General features: G+C 36.6%; 1 long non-coding RNA gene across 1 annotated transcript in view; it reads left to right on the top strand.

The window, feature by feature from the left end:
* The window catches only part of LOC122798848, a 56,990-nt gene extending 42,681 nt beyond the window's left edge, over nt 1-14,309 (top strand). The window contains exons 2-3 of the long non-coding RNA XR_006364311.1: nt 13,819-13,886; nt 14,200-14,309. This is a non-coding gene — a long non-coding RNA (uncharacterized LOC122798848). The remainder of the gene's footprint in view (nt 1-13,818; nt 13,887-14,199) is intronic.
* The last annotated feature ends 4,551 nt before the right edge of the window (nt 14,310-18,860 follow it).

Raw genomic sequence — 18,860 nt, 5'->3', positions numbered from 1 at the left:
CATGGAGCCATGTTGTAAGTACTGTAATATATTTAATATACATGTATACATGGAACCATGTTGAACGTAATATATAAGTACTGTAATATATTTAATATACATGTATACATGGAGGCATGGTGTAAGTACTGTAATATATTTAATAGACGTATACATGGAGGCATGTTGTAAGTTCTGCAATATATTTAATATACATGTATACATGGAGGCATGTTGTAAGTTATGTAATATATTTAATATACACGGAGGCATGTTGTAAGTACTGTAATATATTTAATATACATGTATACATGGAGGTATGTTGTAAGCACTGTAATATATTTAATATATATGTACACATGGAGGCATGGTGTAAGTACTGTAATATATTTAATAGACATGTATACATGGAGGCATGTTGTAAGTACTGTAATATATTTAATATACATGTATACATGGAGGCATGTTGTAAGTTATGTAATATATTTAATATACATGGAGACATATTGTATGTACTGTAATATATTTAATATACATATATAGATGGAGGCATGTTGTAAGTACTGTAATATATTTAATATACATGTATACATGGAGGCATGTTTAAAGTACTGTAATATATTTAATATACATGTATACATGGAGCCATGTTGTAAGTACTGTAATATATTTAATATACATGTATACATGGAGGCATTTTGTAAGTACTGTAATATATTTAATATACATGTACACATGGATGCATGGTGTAAGTACTGTAATATATTTAATATACATGTATACAAGGAGGCATGTTGTAAGTACTGTAATATATTTAATATACATGTATACAAGGAGGCATGTTTTAAGTACTGTAATATATTTAATATGCATGTATACAAGAAGGAATGTTGTAAGTACTGTAATATATTTAATATACATGTATACATGGAGCCATGTTGTAAGTACTGCAATATATTTAATATACATGTATTCACGGAGGCATGTTGTAAGTACTGTAATATATTTGATATACATGGAGGCATGTTGTAAGTATTGTAATATATTTAATACACATGTATACATGGAGACATGTTGTAAGTACTGTAATATATTTAATATACATGTGTACATGGAGCCATGTTGTAAGTACTGTAATATATTTAATATACATGTATACATGGAACCATGTTGAACATACTGTAATATATTTAATATACATGTATACATGGAGGCATGTTGTAAGTACTGTAATATATTTAATATACATGTATACACGGAGGCATGTTGTAAGTACTGTAAAATATTTAATATACACGTATACATGGAGGCATGTTGTAAGTACTGTAATATATTTAATATACATGTATACATGAAGGCATGTTGTAAGTACTGTAATATATTTAATATACATGTATACATGGAGGCATGTTGTAAGCACTGTAATATATTTAATATACATGTACACATGGAGGCATGGTGTAAGTGGTGTAATATATTTAATATACATGTATACATGGAGGCATGGTGTAAGTACTGTAATATATTTAATATACATGTGTACATGGAGCCATGTTGTAAGTACTGTAATATATTTTATATACATGGAGACATGTTGTAAGTATTGTAATATATTTAATACACATGTATACATGGAGGCATGTTGCAAGTACTGTAATATATTTAATATACATGTGTACATGGAGCCATGTTGTAAGTACTGTAATATATTTAATATACATGTATACATGGAACCATGTTGAACGTAATATATAAGTACTGTAATATATTTAATATACATGTATACATGGAGGCATGGTGTAAGTACTGTAATATATTTAATAGACGTATACATGGAGGCATGTTGTAAGTTCTGCAATATATTTAATATACATGTATACATGGAGGCATGTTGTAAGTTATGTAATATATTTAATATACACGGAGGCATGTTGTAAGTACTGTAATATATTTAATATACATGTATACATGGAGGTATGTTGTAAGCACTGTAATATATTTAATATATATGTACACATGGAGGCATGGTGTAAGTACTGTAATATATTTAATAGACATGTATACATGGAGGCATGTTGTAAGTTATGTAATATATTTAATATACATGGAGACATATTGTATGTACTGTAATATATTTAATATACATATATAGATGGAGGCATGTTGTAAGTACTGTAATATATTTAATATACATGTATACATGGAGGCATGTTTAAAGTACTGTAATATATTTAATATACATGTATACATGGAGGCATGTTTAAAGTACTGTAATATATTTAATATACATGTATACATGGAGCCATGTTGTAAGTACTGTAATATATTTAATATACATGTATACATGGAGGCATTTTGTAAGTACTGTAATATATTTAATATACATGTACACATGGATGCATGGTGTAAGTACTGTAATATATTTAATATACATGTATACAAGGAGGCATGTTGTAAGTACTGTAATATATTTAATATACATGTATACAAGGAGGCATGTTTTAAGTACTGTAATATATTTAATATGCATGTATACAAGAAGGAATGTTGTAAGTACTGTAATATATTTAATATACATGTATACATGGAGCCATGTTGTAAGTACTGCAATATATTTAATATACATGTATTCACGGAGGCATGTTGTAAGTACTGTAATATATTTGATTTACATGGAGGCATGTTGTAAGTATTGTAATATATTTAATACACATGTATACATGGAGACATGTTGTAAGTACTGTAATATATTTAATATACATGTGTACATGGAGCCATGTTGTAAGTACTGTAATATATTTAATATACATGTATACATGGAACCATGTTGAACATACTGTAATATATTTAATATACATGTATACATGGAGGCATGTTGTAAGTACTGTAATATATTTAATATACATGTATACACGGAGGCATGTTGTAAGTACTGTAATATATTTAATATACACGTATACATGGAGGCATGTTGTAAGTACTGTAATATATTTAATATACATGTATACATGAAGGCATGTTGTAAGTACTGTAATATATTTAATATACATGTATACATGGAGGCATGTTGTAAGCACTGTAATATATTTAATATACATGTACACATGGAGGCATGGTGTAAGTAGTGTAATATATTTAATATACATGTATACATGGAGGCATGGTGTAAGTACTGTAATATATTTAATATACATGTGTACATGGAGCCATGTTGTAAGTACTGTAATATATTTTATATACATGGATGCATGTTGTAAGTATTGTAATATATTTAATACACATGTATACATGGAGGCATGTTGTAAGTACTGTAATATATTTAATATACATGTGTACATGGAGCCATGTTGTAAGTACTGTAATATATTTAATATACATGTATACATGGAACCATGTTGAACGTAATATATAAGTACTGTAATATATTTAATATACATGTATACATGGAGGCATGGTGTAAGTACTGTAATATATTTAATAGACGTATACATGGAGGCATGTTGTAAGTTCTGCAATATATTTAATATACATGTATACATGGAGGCATGTTGTAAGTTATGTAATATATTTAATATACACGGAGGCATGTTGTAAGTACTGTAATATATTTAATATACATGTATACATGGAGGTATGTTGTAAGCACTGTAATATATTTAATATATATGTACACATGGAGGCATGGTGTAAGTACTGTAATATATTTAATAGACATGTATACATGGAGGCATGTTGTAAGTACTGTAATATATTTAATATACATGTATACATGGAGGCATGTTGTAAGTTATGTAATATATTTAATATACATGGAGACATATTGTATGTACTGTAATATATTTAATATACATATATAGATGGAGGCATGTTGTAAGTACTGTAATATATTTAATATACATGTATACATGGAGGCATGTTTAAAGTACTGTAATATATTTAATATACATGTATACATGGAGCCATGTTGTAAGTACTGTAATATATTTAATATACATGTATACATGGAGGCATTTTGTAAGTACTGTAATATATTTAATATACATGTACACATGGATGCATGGTGTAAGTACTGTAATATATTTAATATACATGTATACAAGGAGGCATGTTGTAAGTACTGTAATATATTTAATATACATGTATACAAGGAGGCATGTTTTAAGTACTGTAATATATTTAATATGCATGTATACACGAAGGAATGTTGTAAGTACTGTAATATATTTAATATACATGTATACTTGGAGCCATGTTGTAAGTACTGCAATATATTTAATATACTTGTATACACGGAGGCATGTTGTAAGTACTGTAATATATTTAATATACATATATACATGGAGGCATGTTGTAAGTACTGTAATATATTTAATATACATGTATACATGGAGGCATGGTGTAAGTACTGTAATATATTTAATATACATGTATACATGGAAGCATGTTGTACGTACTGTAATATATTTAATATACATGTATACATGAAGGCATGTTGTAAGTACTGTAATATATTTAATATACATGTATACACGTAGGCATGTTGTAAGTACTGTAACATATTTAATATACATGTATACATGGAGGCATGTTTTAAGTACTGTAATATATTTTCCTCCCCATCTTACCAAAATACGGGGGTCTTTTTCTTACAGCACTAACTGTGAAACTGTTAGTGCACTTGCCTTTGGTGGTGGAAGCCCAAAAGGCTGTGGGTTCTATTCATACTCCAGGGGATTGTCTTGCTGTCACTGCAGTACAGCTTTTGGGGGGGTGGGGTTGTACTCCTGACTGTTTCATCCTTCAAATAAGATGTTAAACTGAGGTCCCATCTGTTTGAGTTGGTGATAACTCAGGTGGATGTAAATGATTCCATGGCACCTATTAAGAAAAGTTTCCAAATGCCCTGGCTAAATTCCCCCTGGTATTAAAAATACCAGGTTAGGTCTCCCATGATAAGAGGCCACTAACCTAATGGGACTAACACAGTCAAAAAAAAGGATAAATAAATTTTAAAAAGCTTTGTAAATGTTTTAATTAAGAATACAACCACATAGTTTTATTGTTTCCCTCACTGACATCACTGGAGCGTCTGTCCACAAAGTATAATGGACAGGACCCTGTGCATGCACTGTGGTGACTCTATTAAAGTCTGTGAATGCACCTTCACACTCTCCCTACATTGACACCACTAGGGGTAAAATTCAGTGAACTTTTTGCAAATGTCATGTAGGGAAATCACTATTTATGAAGGATTGAATTTTAAACAATGCTTCATAAAACAGGTATGAATAGGTGGAAAATGTAAAATGTCACTGGAGGCATGACATACCATGACGCATAAGGTGAGGTCAGAACTGCGACAGGACACTTTCAACAATAACAGAGAATTTGTTTCATGCTTCAATGTATGTTTTTTATAAAGCTAACTTGGACATTTTGAAGACTGACAGGGGCTAAAAGCTATGGTGCAGAAGTTAATATCCGAAAAAGAAGTGGTGACTGTGTTCTTAAGTATAATATTGTCAAGATGAACATGGTTTTTCAGCTATGAACTAATTGTTGGTGAGTGGGAGTGAATGGGTCATTTTGATCTGCCAGGATATAATAGGTGCTGCAGCTGTATTATCCACAGTTGTTTGGATTGTTCCTTTTAGTGCTTTAATAGACAGTAACATACTATCTTTTACTGCCCAGTAGCAAAGCCTTACTGTGAGTCAGGCTACTCTAAAATTAATAAAACAGTTATTATTTTTGTTTCTGTGGTATCAATACCACAACTTGTTTCACTAGGACGTCTGTACTTTAATCTCTGGTGTGATCCAGGGCACAGATTTAAATTTCTTAACTATCTTATAACAAACTAAGTTGTTAAGGCATGACAGAAAAACAGAGTTGAAATAATCAGTTCTGGAGTCCAAATAAAGGGTAAGAAGGATAATCCAGTCCCGACAGCTGATTATGAGAGGGAATCTGTTGGCATAAATTCTCCTAGAGTGTCCTGAACAGGGAGACATGATATGTTTTCTGGATCTCACCCTGATGACTGAAGGCAGAGTAAGCAGACTGTCACAGATGGTGTCTGCTAGAATAGCAGAAGTTATGGTATTGTCAGGTATGGCTATGTGAAACTAGTCCAGCCAGCATTCTCTGCCAAACTCTGCTAGACATTCTTCTTTTTCAGGCATAATTAGTTGGATAAATCAAAATAGCTGTACTGGGATGTAAAATTATTTATGATGGCAGTCTGTACTCCATCTGCTCAGCTCAGATGAGCTCATATCAAAATAAGTCCGACAAAATAACTCATAAATGACAGCTAAGGCTTATGTATTATAATAATGTACATTTGAGCTTCTCATTTTATGAGCATGTGTAACGTACAGACTTTTTTCTGGGGGGCACCTCATCCCATGTGTGAGACCTTTCTCCCACACTTTTCTTACTTTTTTTACTCTCAATCCAAAGTGGCTGCATCTAATAGAAGGAGCGGAGAAGCATGCAGCACCTATCTCACATTTGTTTCAAAATGCACTGACCTTGGACCACCCACAACCCACTGTCAAGTGAGTATTACAATCTCACTGCATTGTGTAGTAAGCAACAAAACATGAACAAATGCCCTCTCAGGATGTTAGACACAATCAGCTGCGAGTGGAATTCAGGTGATTCAGGCAAGTGATTGCAACCCATGAGAGCAGTTTTCAATTGATGCTGAAATCTCTCATGACCTCAAGCTGAGATCTCTGCAACAAAGTAGTTTCCAGAAAGACAATAGTACATTTTCCCTAGGTTGTCATATTTGCCATAGAACTTGTTCTTCTTCATGCCATATTACAAACTAGAAGATACAGACACTGTGTGCAGCTTAAACATTCGATATTTTGAAACTCGATCATTCTAGTTTCATTATAGTGAAAATTCAATGTTATGATCTTGATCATGCAACATTCGATATAATGGTAATTCGAAATTTGAAAGCAGACCTATATATATATATATATATACACACACACATATATAAAACATTTGTTATAAAGGTAATTCGAAATTTGAAAGCAGATCCACATATATATATATATATATATATACACACACACACACACACACACACACACACACACACACACACACACACACACACACACACACACACATACATCAGTCTATGTCAGATGACTGACTTTTCAAAAACTCGTAAACAATATCGAACAGACCATATGATCGAGTTTCTGAAAACTCAAACATCAAAAAAATCTACCTTTTTTACATTTTTGCAGGGATGCAATCCCCCTTGAACCCACTACAAATCAACTCTGAGATTGCACTACTCAGTGAGGAAAGGGGTAAATTTCCTGATTCTCGCTGTACTGTGATCTCCATTCAAAAGCTTCGAGTTTTCAAAAACTCAGTCATATGGTCTCAACAATAAGGAGTTTGAGTTTTTGAAAACTTGATCAACTGATACTGACCCATATATATATATATATATATATATATATATGCCATACCTCGAAATAGGGGAAATACTCAGAGATAGTTCAACTGCATTTCTTATTACAGTGTGAAAAACTTTTAGTACAAATAATACATCTGGGGACTAAAACAGGTAAAGAAATAAAGAGTCAATTAGCTACAGAAACAATGTAAACAAAGTAGTGTGACAAAGAAAGGGCCACAAACCGGTGTCTTGCATCACTGAGGCTGTGACATGTGTGAATGCAAATCAGTGACTGCTAACAGAATGGGTAGACTAGTCATAGTATCACATGTACTCAAAACCACTGACTCTAGAATGCTGGTATTTACACATCAGCTGCCACATTCACAATAAAGGCTGTGATCTTTAAATGTGTGATAGCAGTCCAGATTACAAACTGCATGCAATGCATTTTAACATGATTCAGCACATCTTTTGTTCCATTTAAGGCCCCCCTTCAGTTATTTTTCTGCACCAGAGGTCTCTTACGTGTCACTTTGTGCGATCACATACATCCCTTAAAATCTTTGAAGGGTTAATCACTCATTCCTACTTGACTAGTAAGTAAATCTAAACCACACATCTTCATTTTTGACATGGTTCCTTAGTTATCAGTGTGCCAGAAAACAAGTGGTTAAATGTAACAGGATCCACTCTAAGATAAGTAAATAGGAACCAGCCTGACTCACTACTGGTTTAACTGCATTTTTCTCAGTATGTAAACAGCCTTTCTGACACACTTTCCAATGGTAAACATATCCTGTTTACAGAAAAGGCTGCCTTTTTATCAGCACTCTAATAAGAACACCAAGTCCTGGAAGTTACACAATGGTATTCTGTAACTTCCACAAGTTTGAGATTAACAATATAATGCACAGGTAATGTACCTAATCTTTTCTACATATATTACCGACTTAAGTACAGTTTTAATCCATCAAATATATTTCATTTTAATGTGACATTTCCCGTAAAAAGTATAAAAGTAAAAATAAGTCTGAACACACCATAAAGATATGCATCAGGATCATAGCACTCAACTGTCAAGATTTTTGCAAAATGTCCAGATTTTTGTCTCGGATGTTTGGTCTGCTCCTCATAAAATTTGTGGCTTTCTGATATATCTCTGGGGATTGAAGTTATTAAATAATGCCACACAGTTGAGTTTCAAACTTCATATCCTTCAGAAAATTAATGCTAGCACAAATCCTGTTATTCTAGCAACTTTCTAAGTTTATAAGAGCAATATTTAAAATCTGTCCCTATTTTGGGCTTTGCCCCCCCCCCCCCCGTTATTATTTTAGGCTTTATTCAGAGTTTTTATTCTAAGGCATTGAGAGGTATGATCATGATTCAGGATTAATACCTGGACAATATGCAAATGATAACAGCAGTCATTATTGATGTCAGAGAACTGATCAGAAATAGACAATCAGTGTAACTGCAAACAAAAAAAATGGAAAACTTTTGGGGAAGTACAATATAATGGTGGCAGGAGTTAAAAATAATAACACATACAATAAAACACAGCAAAGAATAACTCATACAATCTGTCATCCCCACCCCCAACTTGTTAACAGCAAATAATTAACCCCATTGCAGAGATCATACTTTCTTACTGCTACCTCCAAAGATCCGAGAATTTCTTCCCTTTAATGTAAAGGCCATTTTGAATCCTTCCAAAAAATCAGAAATTAGTTTAAAGGTGACCAGTTTAAAGATGCAAAATACAAATGCTTCTTGAACAATAATTTTACCTAGAACTTAGTCTCAAAGCATATTTCCCTTTCATGCTTATTAATATATGTTAGAGAACTATGGTGTTAAGCAAAACAATGAGATACAGATAGGATGACTGCTCCATCAGGAAAATAACGTGGTATGCATTGCATGATGGTATGCAAATAACTGCATGCAGTTATTTGCATGCCATTATGCAGTTATTTGCATGCTATGCAGTTATTTGCATGCCATTATGCAGTTATTTGCATGCAGTTATTTGCATTGCATGCAAATAACTGCATAATGGCATGCAAATGAATGCTAGTATGCAAGAGAGTCATTGTGTCTGCAAACTACAATATCAAGCACAGACGTGTAAGATTAGAGCATTGAACCATGGCAGTTTCAGCACCATCATTTGTCAGGGTGCAGATGTATCGCTCAACTAAGATGGATGGCAGGACTAGCATCTGCTGTAGCTGGTCAGCATGTTTTAGGAGCCAGTATCTCTAAATTGGTACACTGTTTCCCCCTGAGTCACAGATGAGTTCACCAGTGGCTGACATGCCACAGTCTCCACGACCAGGGCACTGCAAACCACTACTGTGTAGGCACAGACATCATAGCTAGTAGACATGTGCAGTCCACATGCGGAATCAGAGGGGATATTTGGACTACACATCCAATTGGACACAAATGTTTGTGTAGCATTAACTGTCTTTGTTACACAAACCTTTCAGCATCTGGTAGGACACACACTAGGAGTTTCATAGAATCAGCCTCATAAATCCTATATCATTTCCTTATTATGAAACTACAGCATGTGGAAGAGTATTTTTAGTTGCCATGAACAGCAGAAGGGAGAACCATGTCATTGCCCATTTCCCTGAGGTCCTGGGGGTACTGACTACATCCATGTTGCCATCAAAGCTCTATATATTCCACATGGTATCCTCTGTGTCAACCAGAAAAGTTTCAACTCCATCAACAGTCAGGTGGCATGCAGTGCAGTAGGTATTATAGTCAATGTGCCTATGTGTCATCCAGGCAGTTCCCATGATCCCCACATATGGTGTATGTGTAACTTGTGCCAGCATTTCATGTGGAGTGACTATCAAATGGGTCATCTAATTGGTGGCTGCACATATTGCAAGCCACACAGTACTCCATATTCTGGCCCCATGATCATGGCAGTAGACCATTTATAATAATGTCTACCACTGTGTTTGTGGGGAAGATGGCTACACTATGGAATTGTGGCTGATGGCCACCATCTGCAGCCCCCACACAACAGTGGAGATGGTTTTTAAAACAACACTGTCACAGACATGTAACATCGCTGAATGCATGTGCTGGATACATCTGGTGGTGGACTGCAGAATTCTCCAGAAGCCTGCAAGAAGATATTTGTGGTGTGCCCCATGCCTCATAATATAGTGCTACAAAAACAAACATGACAATGCCGCAGAACTACCTAACATACTTATGGCTGCAACACAGGAAGAGCCAGGTGAGGAACCATCAGAGGAACCAGCTATGGCATGAAATCATGTGAGGCAGAGATGGGTGTGATACATTGTATTGCTAACAAAGAAGCAGCCTCTGGATCACAACAATAAGCCATGACTATAGTAACACAGAATGAAACTGATGCATGCAAAAACACCCAGGCTATGCATTACAGAGCACTGATGGGCGACACTGAGTATCAAATATTGCATACTCTCAGAAGCCAGAGGGGTGGGCAGGACACAGTCATCATTATTTGCAAAACCGGGGCAAAATGGCAGGGGACAGCAAATCTAGTACAACAGAAGGGGTCATGGGTGGTGGATGTGGTAGCTATGCACATGACTAGCAGGTTACTTAGTGATAAGATGGACCTTCCTTAGCTAGAGCACTGACTGGTTGTACCATGTGGCCATACTGTGTCAAGACCAGAGACATCCTGTCCTAGACATAGTAGACCGCATTGGGTACATGTGTAGGAACCCTGCAATGGTGTCTACTGCCATGTTCCAGAAGATTATTGGTGCCAATGTGTCTGTGTATGGGTACAGATAGGTACTACACATGGCAGAACTACAGGAGAAAATTATGTCTTTAACTGTGGGACCTTAATTACCATGCCAGTGGGGTATGTCCACAGTAGAGCTGGAAGAATATCAGCCTTGTCCATGGGAATGTCTGTGCCCAGGGGCAGAGGCAGCCATAGACAGTGTGAATAGTGAAGATGTGTCCAGAATGGTGTGCACCAACTGCATAAGCCTGGAGTGCAATTATGTAATGCACATCTGTCCCTTAGCACAACCACTTTGGGTGGTTTGTGGCATTCACATGGATGCATCAATGGCTCCCAAATGGGGTATCACAGCTCTCACCAGGTGTGCCTTTCTAGGTCACTATTTCTAATGTCAGTCTACATCTGCTGTAGAATGCCCTGCACTCCTGACAGTGTTTGCAGGTCATCATCAAGCCACACAGCACACTCAACATCTTTCACACAGAGTGGCCATCTATGCCTGGAGCCATAACCAGCACAACTGTTGATTGACGGCAAAAGTAACACCCACATCCAAGCCACCACCAGGTATGAGAGTTCTCTCACTTTCTACAATAAGTGATACCTGGAATTCCAACACCTCTGTAAGATGTCTTTGTGCTGGTGGTGCACCTTCAGTGGTCAACCTGTTTCTGGCAAATGTTAGTGCCCTAGTCCTGGCATTCAGTAACATATCAGTGATCCTGCAACATACCTGCTGTATTGTCCTATTATGATCATTCTGCATTGATGCCCAGCACAAATCCCTTCCACACCGTGCCCCAGAAGACCCTGTCAGCTTTACCTTTCTTAATGATATGCATTCCATGTGTGCAGAGTGCTTATAGAAACACCTTTGCCTCCTGTGTGGTGAACTTCTCCAGTTCTTAACATTCCTTTGGTCCATGTTAGGACATGTATGCCTGTGACTTACAAATGTGGATCAGTGTGTGTGTATGCATAAAATCTGTGCTAGCCAACCACTGCCTGCATACAATGCTTAGGACAATTATGGTGGCCACAGCCTGTGCACATAATGTAACTGCTCTGACACTGTGCCATAGTGTAGCAGCTGTGGGCATTATAGCTATGCTTGCAGTCCATTGCTCATATGCAGATAATGCAATGTGGCATCACCTATATGGTCCCAACTGTGACTGTGCCTGACTGTGTTCCCTGTGCCTGGTCAATTTGAGGCCCTCATATTGTTAGTCCACTGTCATGCTCTATGCAGTCTTCCCCTCCACACTCAACTGCTGTGTGACAGTGCCTGTTGCTGCCATGCTCCTTTGAGTAGTGACTGCAGTCCTGAAGCTCATTACCAGCTCTCTTGTCTATTGTCAGTTTCCCTATATGGTGGTGAACTCATATATCTACTTTATTCTGATTCTCTGCATTGTTGGCTATAATGCAGTCTCCTACAAAGTTGTGACCATGCTTCGTATTACACTAAAATGGGACACATCATGTGCCAGTTGTGCTAATAAGGTGATTTAGTGTCTTCATCTGTGAATCACACCAATAAAAAGAAAAACTGTGACTCTTATTCTCAGACACAGGGCCCATTCCTGCTTGTTCACAAGCTCTGGGGGGGTCACATAGGGTGTGCATATCTCTGCAGCCAGACTAAGCGAATTGCACTTTGCATCATGTTAGCAACCATAGTCATTGCATTATCCTGGTGTCTATCATGTATGTTCACATGCTTTGAGGTTATGTATGGAGTGGGTATCTTTTGAGCCTAGCTGTGCTAATGCCACTTTTCATTTTGCTACAAACCACACGCATCTTTCATGCTACTGTTGACAGGCCTTGAGCTATCCTGCTGCCAGTCGATGTGCATTATGTAATGTCCTTGACAGGTAGGCATGCACCGTTTATCATTTTTTCCTGGAACTGACCTTGTGAGTGGACATGGACTTAGCAGGCTCGGACCTGGTCAGTACTCCCACCTGGTGCAGTAGGAACTGCAAAATCATTGCATCTGCCATATCTCAACTTTCCAGAATTTTGCAGAATGTCCAGATTTTTTTATTCATAATTTTGATCTGTTCCTCATAAAAGCTATGTTTTCTGGCAAATCATTTAGGACTGAAGCCTCTAAATAATTACAGATGTGTGAGTTTCAGACTTCATATCTTTAAGAAAATGCATACTAATACAAAACTTGTTATTCTATCAACTAAGTTTATAAGAACAATAATTAAAAGCTGTCCCTGATTTTGGCCTTTGTAACCCCATTATTTTTGGATTTGCCTAGAATTCATATGCTAAGTGGTTGAAAAATATGGCACCCTGGTGGGGGAATGTGAAGCCCCTTTATAAAGTAGATGCCTGGCACCACTTTTCCACAGTGGTGAGTGATGCCATTAGCATCACCTGCTCTAGCAAGCAGTGCTGTCATAATAAAGTGACCTGAAGGGGTACCACTCAAACCTTCTCTGCCAGTGGAAAGGAGAGGTTTGGGAGGAACAGACATATTTTTCTTGGGTGCAGTCTCTTTTTGCATTGTCAGTATACAGCAAGCCTAGCACTTGGAGCTAGAATTGTCTTCTGTTGACAGGGATATGCTGAACTCATTACTGTTTGCTTTGTTTTACAGCACCCAGAAGACTGAGAACAACATGACTGACTGCCAGAGGAGGCAAGCCAAGACCTCCAGGCATTAGAGTAAGCATAGTGCAGAGTATTGTCAGTGATGCAATATTTTACTAATCTGTACGACATATGACTGAGTTCTTTTTTATATTTTAATAAGCTGTAGAAAATATGACTGTGTATTTTCATGTTTTTAATTTCTATTTATTATCTTGCTTTGTTGTTTTATTTTTTCTCCATTTAACACAGTAGTTTATAAAATGTACAGCAAATAACTGAACAATTATATTTGTATCATTCTTTTGTTTTATCATTTTCTGCTGCTCTCTTATTATGTTGCATTGTTGATGGGTTTTCTTTCCTACTTTTATTTTCTTTTTTACAGGAGCAGCTGTGATGGAGCCAGAAGTGAGGAGGCAGCCACCAAGCTCTGCACCAGCCACTACACCAACAAATATGTCCCCGGCAGTCTGCATGTCCTCCCCGCGGTTGAGTGGCATTCAAAAGACATGTGTGAATGGGCATGCCTTCGTTGAAGGTTGGGCGAGGGGCTGGCACCTTGGCACCGTAAAAATCTACTGCCAATCATTAGTGGACCGGAGTTTCGCTGTGGCGACCCCTAACTGGGAAAAGCCAAAAGAAGAAGAAGAAGAAGAAGTCTCCAGGCCTGCATCTCTGTAGAGTGATGAAGGTCAGCCTATAGGAGGTGACCAGGAAAGCTTACCGATGGTCTCCATTGCTGCTTTTCTGGTGATAGCCATAGGCTGCTCATCAGACAGTGCTGTGGAGAGGGGGGTCCTCCTGGGTCATTTTGTGTGAGGTTCTTTAGTTGGTGACACCCATGGTAGTACAGTGACTCAGTGGCTGCATTGGTATCCTGGAGCCCCCCACCCACATGGTTTGTAGAGCTGTGCAGCTTTCTGACCCCAAACAACTGGCCATCAGAGTCAGATCCCAACCCATTATTCCAACTACAAAGGTTTCTGACTTCTGGATGGGTTTTCCTCTGGGCCAGCTTTCAGGCCTTCCTCACTCCTCTCTATTTCTCATAATTGTGTTACCCATCCTTTCCTGTCACTCCTCATCTCTTATTTGCACTCTAATCCAACCCCTCACCAGTTGTTCACTCTCTGTCACTCTGAATCTCTCCATTGTCACCCCCTCTGATGTGTCACTAACTTTCCTGGCCAGTCTTTGTCTTCACTGTATGTTTGTTTATCTAGTCTTTTCCCTTTCCTATACCCTCCTCCCTACACACAACTTCCCCATGCTACCTTAACCCCCCATCCCACCATCCTTCTACAAAAAAATGGATACCTGACTCAAAAATATGTTCTTCTCCACCACATAATTCTTCCCTTACTGTAATCCTTGTATGTGTTTCTCTGCTTGCTCTCCCTCATTTTAACAGTCCTATATCCCCATTTCCTTCCCATTGGTATAACAAAATCAGTTGGCACATACATGTGGGCTGCCAGCTGTGTGTGTGTGTGTGTGTGTGTGTGTGTGTGTGTGTGTGTGTGTGTGTGTGTGTGTGTGTCCAGGTCATGTGATCAGTCATAATGCAGTCATCTCAACTGCATGGTTAATGCCATTTTCGTGGCTGTGAAGATTCATTAGGAAGCATGGCACCCAGCATGACCACACTATGGTGCCACTCATGCATTCCTAATCCCTATACTGCCACATTGTGCTAACATTACTACTCTATTTATCACAGCATGGTCATGTTCTGCTTTTGTCTGAATCCCACCTCCCCACTATATTGCTCAATGGAACTGCTAACATTGTTCTCAAGTAGAAGTCTTCCTTCTTCAATTTCTACATTCCAACTCCTGACTCTCCTTCCATTCTGGCTTACAAACATAATTACATACCTCTCCTGTCCTTTCCACAGCCCTCTCTTTCTCTAAACTATCCAACACTAAATTCCAATCTTTCTTTAGTTATGAACTCAATATATAATGCAAATCTAAAAAGTACTTACTCATAATATAATTTAAATCTTAAAACTATGTCATGATGAATAGGTTGCTAATTAATGTGCTTGTTAAAGTGAAATGTAGAGGCACATTTTGCTTATTGTTAATGTGTTTTGTTCTTCTTGTTAAATTGCTAGGTATGGCTCCTGTCTTTCAGTTTGCAACCCTGGGTTTAACATGAAAAAAAAGGTATATGGGTGTCAGTGTTCTATCCCAGTTAAAAATTAGTAAACAATACAAATAAAGAGGGATCCGGGCTAAAACCAATTTGAGAGAGATTAAGAAAATATTTTACATGTCCTCCCTGTGTCTGTATGTGTTTTTTCTATGTTGTTTGGTTCCCCTCCCAGCAGAAAACATGCCTGTCTATCTATTTATCTATCTATCTAAATCTACACACATGTTAACTAGGACCAAAAGTAAAGAACTGCCAACACTGGCAACGCAGTACATGTTTCAGTTTTTCTCAAGGTCATTAATATGAAAAATATGCTTGGTGTCACCTTAGCATTACACTTCAGTCTTAGTTTCCATGTCCAGAGGACAGATCTTTCCTCAAGTTTTAACAGAATGTTAGAGGCTGTGCACATAGGAGCACATGAGGAGACTACCTAAGGTAATACAGAAGACTTTACCATGTGCAATACAAAGCAAATATTTACTTCTCTTAATGTTTAACACATACATTTTAGTATAACATACTTTGTTTACTTATGTATTTGACTGCAGGCTGCATCATTTTAGCACTCAGCATCAGTTAAGTCATTCAAGGGCATCTTTGTAAAACATAATTGCATCTGTACTTCAATCATATTGTACAAGATGCATCAAGGAGCAAAATGCCAGCTACTGTCCAGGCTCCAGCATCTGAAGAAGCTTCCTTCCTCCATGAGTCAGGTCATCAAAATATTTGTATACTTAACTTATAATGGCCATGTCATCTACACCTATCTCCCACAAAGTTCACAGTGCTTTTAAGTAAATTATATTAGCTCACTTTTTGTACCATATCTTTCATGCTTACCAAAATGAATACATACAATATCAAATATTTGTTTTATTTTATTATTTTCCAAACAAGATTAAACTTCTCATCAGTCTTTTAAACTGTTTGATTTTACTGTATGTCAAAAGATTAAAGTGTTGTCATCAGACAAACTAATCCAACATGTATACAGTTGGTTGCATCAGATAATACCTTTAATTTAAAAATTCTGAAGACCTTACATTGTGTTAACCTTTTACTTGATTATCAGCCTCATTCCTGTATTTTCTAACTATAAAAATTTCACATCCCATTAAAGCAAATCTTTCTTTTTTTCACTACACTTGCATCAGATGCTCACCATAACCATAACAGCATATATCCTAAATTGTTTCTCTCTCCTTGTAACAATAATAGTTGCATAGAAACACTCGCAGGAGTTACTGTCTAGTTCCGGCACTTTTAGCAATGATAATACTCTCCAATAGTCTATGGCAGATGAGTCACATGTCTCCTCTTAGCATCTAGCTGATAGAATTTTTGGAAGGCTAGCTCCTAAACTCTTTTGAGCCAATACCCTCAAAGGTATCCAACCTATATCTGGCAAACAGTTCCACCCACAATCAGGGAACTCTCCAGGTCAGTCTTTGCCAACACTCCTCCAACAAGAGTAGAGAAGTAGCTTTTTTTCAGTGACCATACTAACAGTGTAACAGTACACTGGGTCCATACTGTATCACTCTCAAAATGTCAACACATCTGAAATCCATTATATTCAGCAGTCCCTACCAAGACCAAATCTGTAACTCATATGCACTCCTACGTCACCCAGGCACCCCTCAATATTGTATTGAGCAGGAAAAAAGCTACATTTAACATACATTAAATATTTTTAACTAGATACATACCTACCTGTACAAAGGAGGCTGGGACAGGAACATTAAAGAGACGTAACTAGGGTCAGATATCTACTGTTACAGTAAATACCTCAGGTTAATTTATTATCAGTCACTAAGCTATGACTGATAGACAGATTATCTCAACATAAGAAAAATAAAAAAAGACTGCTTCTTGAGCTAAATGTTGTAGCATGTTTTTGTGCTAGTAAAATGTATATGTTTTATATCAAATATGTTTTGTTAATTTCTTATGTGATGCTATTCATCCGGGCTCTGCCTGCAAATAGTCCACTGGGATTGGTGTACTACCCCATTAAACAAATAAAATAAAATAAAATAAATGCCACCAACCAACCATTCAGAGATGGTCTGCTTACCTACCAGAATAACTATTCTGTTTACATCAAGAGAAATACATTTCTGACTAACCATTCTAAATGCCTAGTCAATAAAATAGAAATCCTAAACTGTTTGTTAGCATCCTTAAACTGAAACAACCATTTTCCCTATTTCCGAATCTAACTTTATTTACAGGTTAACTTTGTTAAACTAGTTAGTTGACTGATCCAAAATAGACTCCTTTTAGCCACAGTCAGGGAATGATATTTTTATGCTGACTGGAAAATATGTTCTTTACTCTGTTTACAATTTAGAAAGTGAATAGAGACAGATTACTTTCACTTATTCAAAGCATGTGTATGCTGATGAAATCATGCACAAACAGATAGAACATATAAACAGTATATGACTGCAGTGTAGTAAAGTATTGTAAAACTGTATAATAAACAGGACAGTAGCACTGTTATATACATCACATACATGAAGTGAGGATTTTATTCATCAGCTTGTTACTACTTAAAGAGTGAAGTAGGGCAGTGAGCAGAAGAGGCAAAGTAGTCTGGCTGAAGGTTTAGGCTGCTGCAAGTTGTTTAAGGCATGAGCAGGCAGCTTTTTTATTTTTATTTATGTATTTATTTTTGTGGTACTTTAGCTATTTCAACTTGAATTATTTTAACAACAGAGTAGCTACTTATAAAGCTATTTAGGAGAACATTCTATAGATTTGTATCTAACTAAAACAATGAGTAAGAAGGTCACTGAAAAACCAATCAGTAAAAACAAATTGAAAACTCTAGCAAAGCTAGAACTTTGACTGATTGACCTCCCAAACCTCTTGTAT

The sequence above is a fragment of the Protopterus annectens genome, chromosome 3.part1 (assembly GCF_019279795.1).
Source record: "Protopterus annectens isolate FY-2018-M chromosome 3.part1, PAN1.0, whole genome shotgun sequence".
In the NCBI taxonomy this organism is placed as follows: Eukaryota; Metazoa; Chordata; order Ceratodontiformes; family Protopteridae; genus Protopterus; species Protopterus annectens.
Note: the sequence above shows the minus strand (reverse complement) of the source record. Positions and strands in the feature narration are given on the sequence as shown.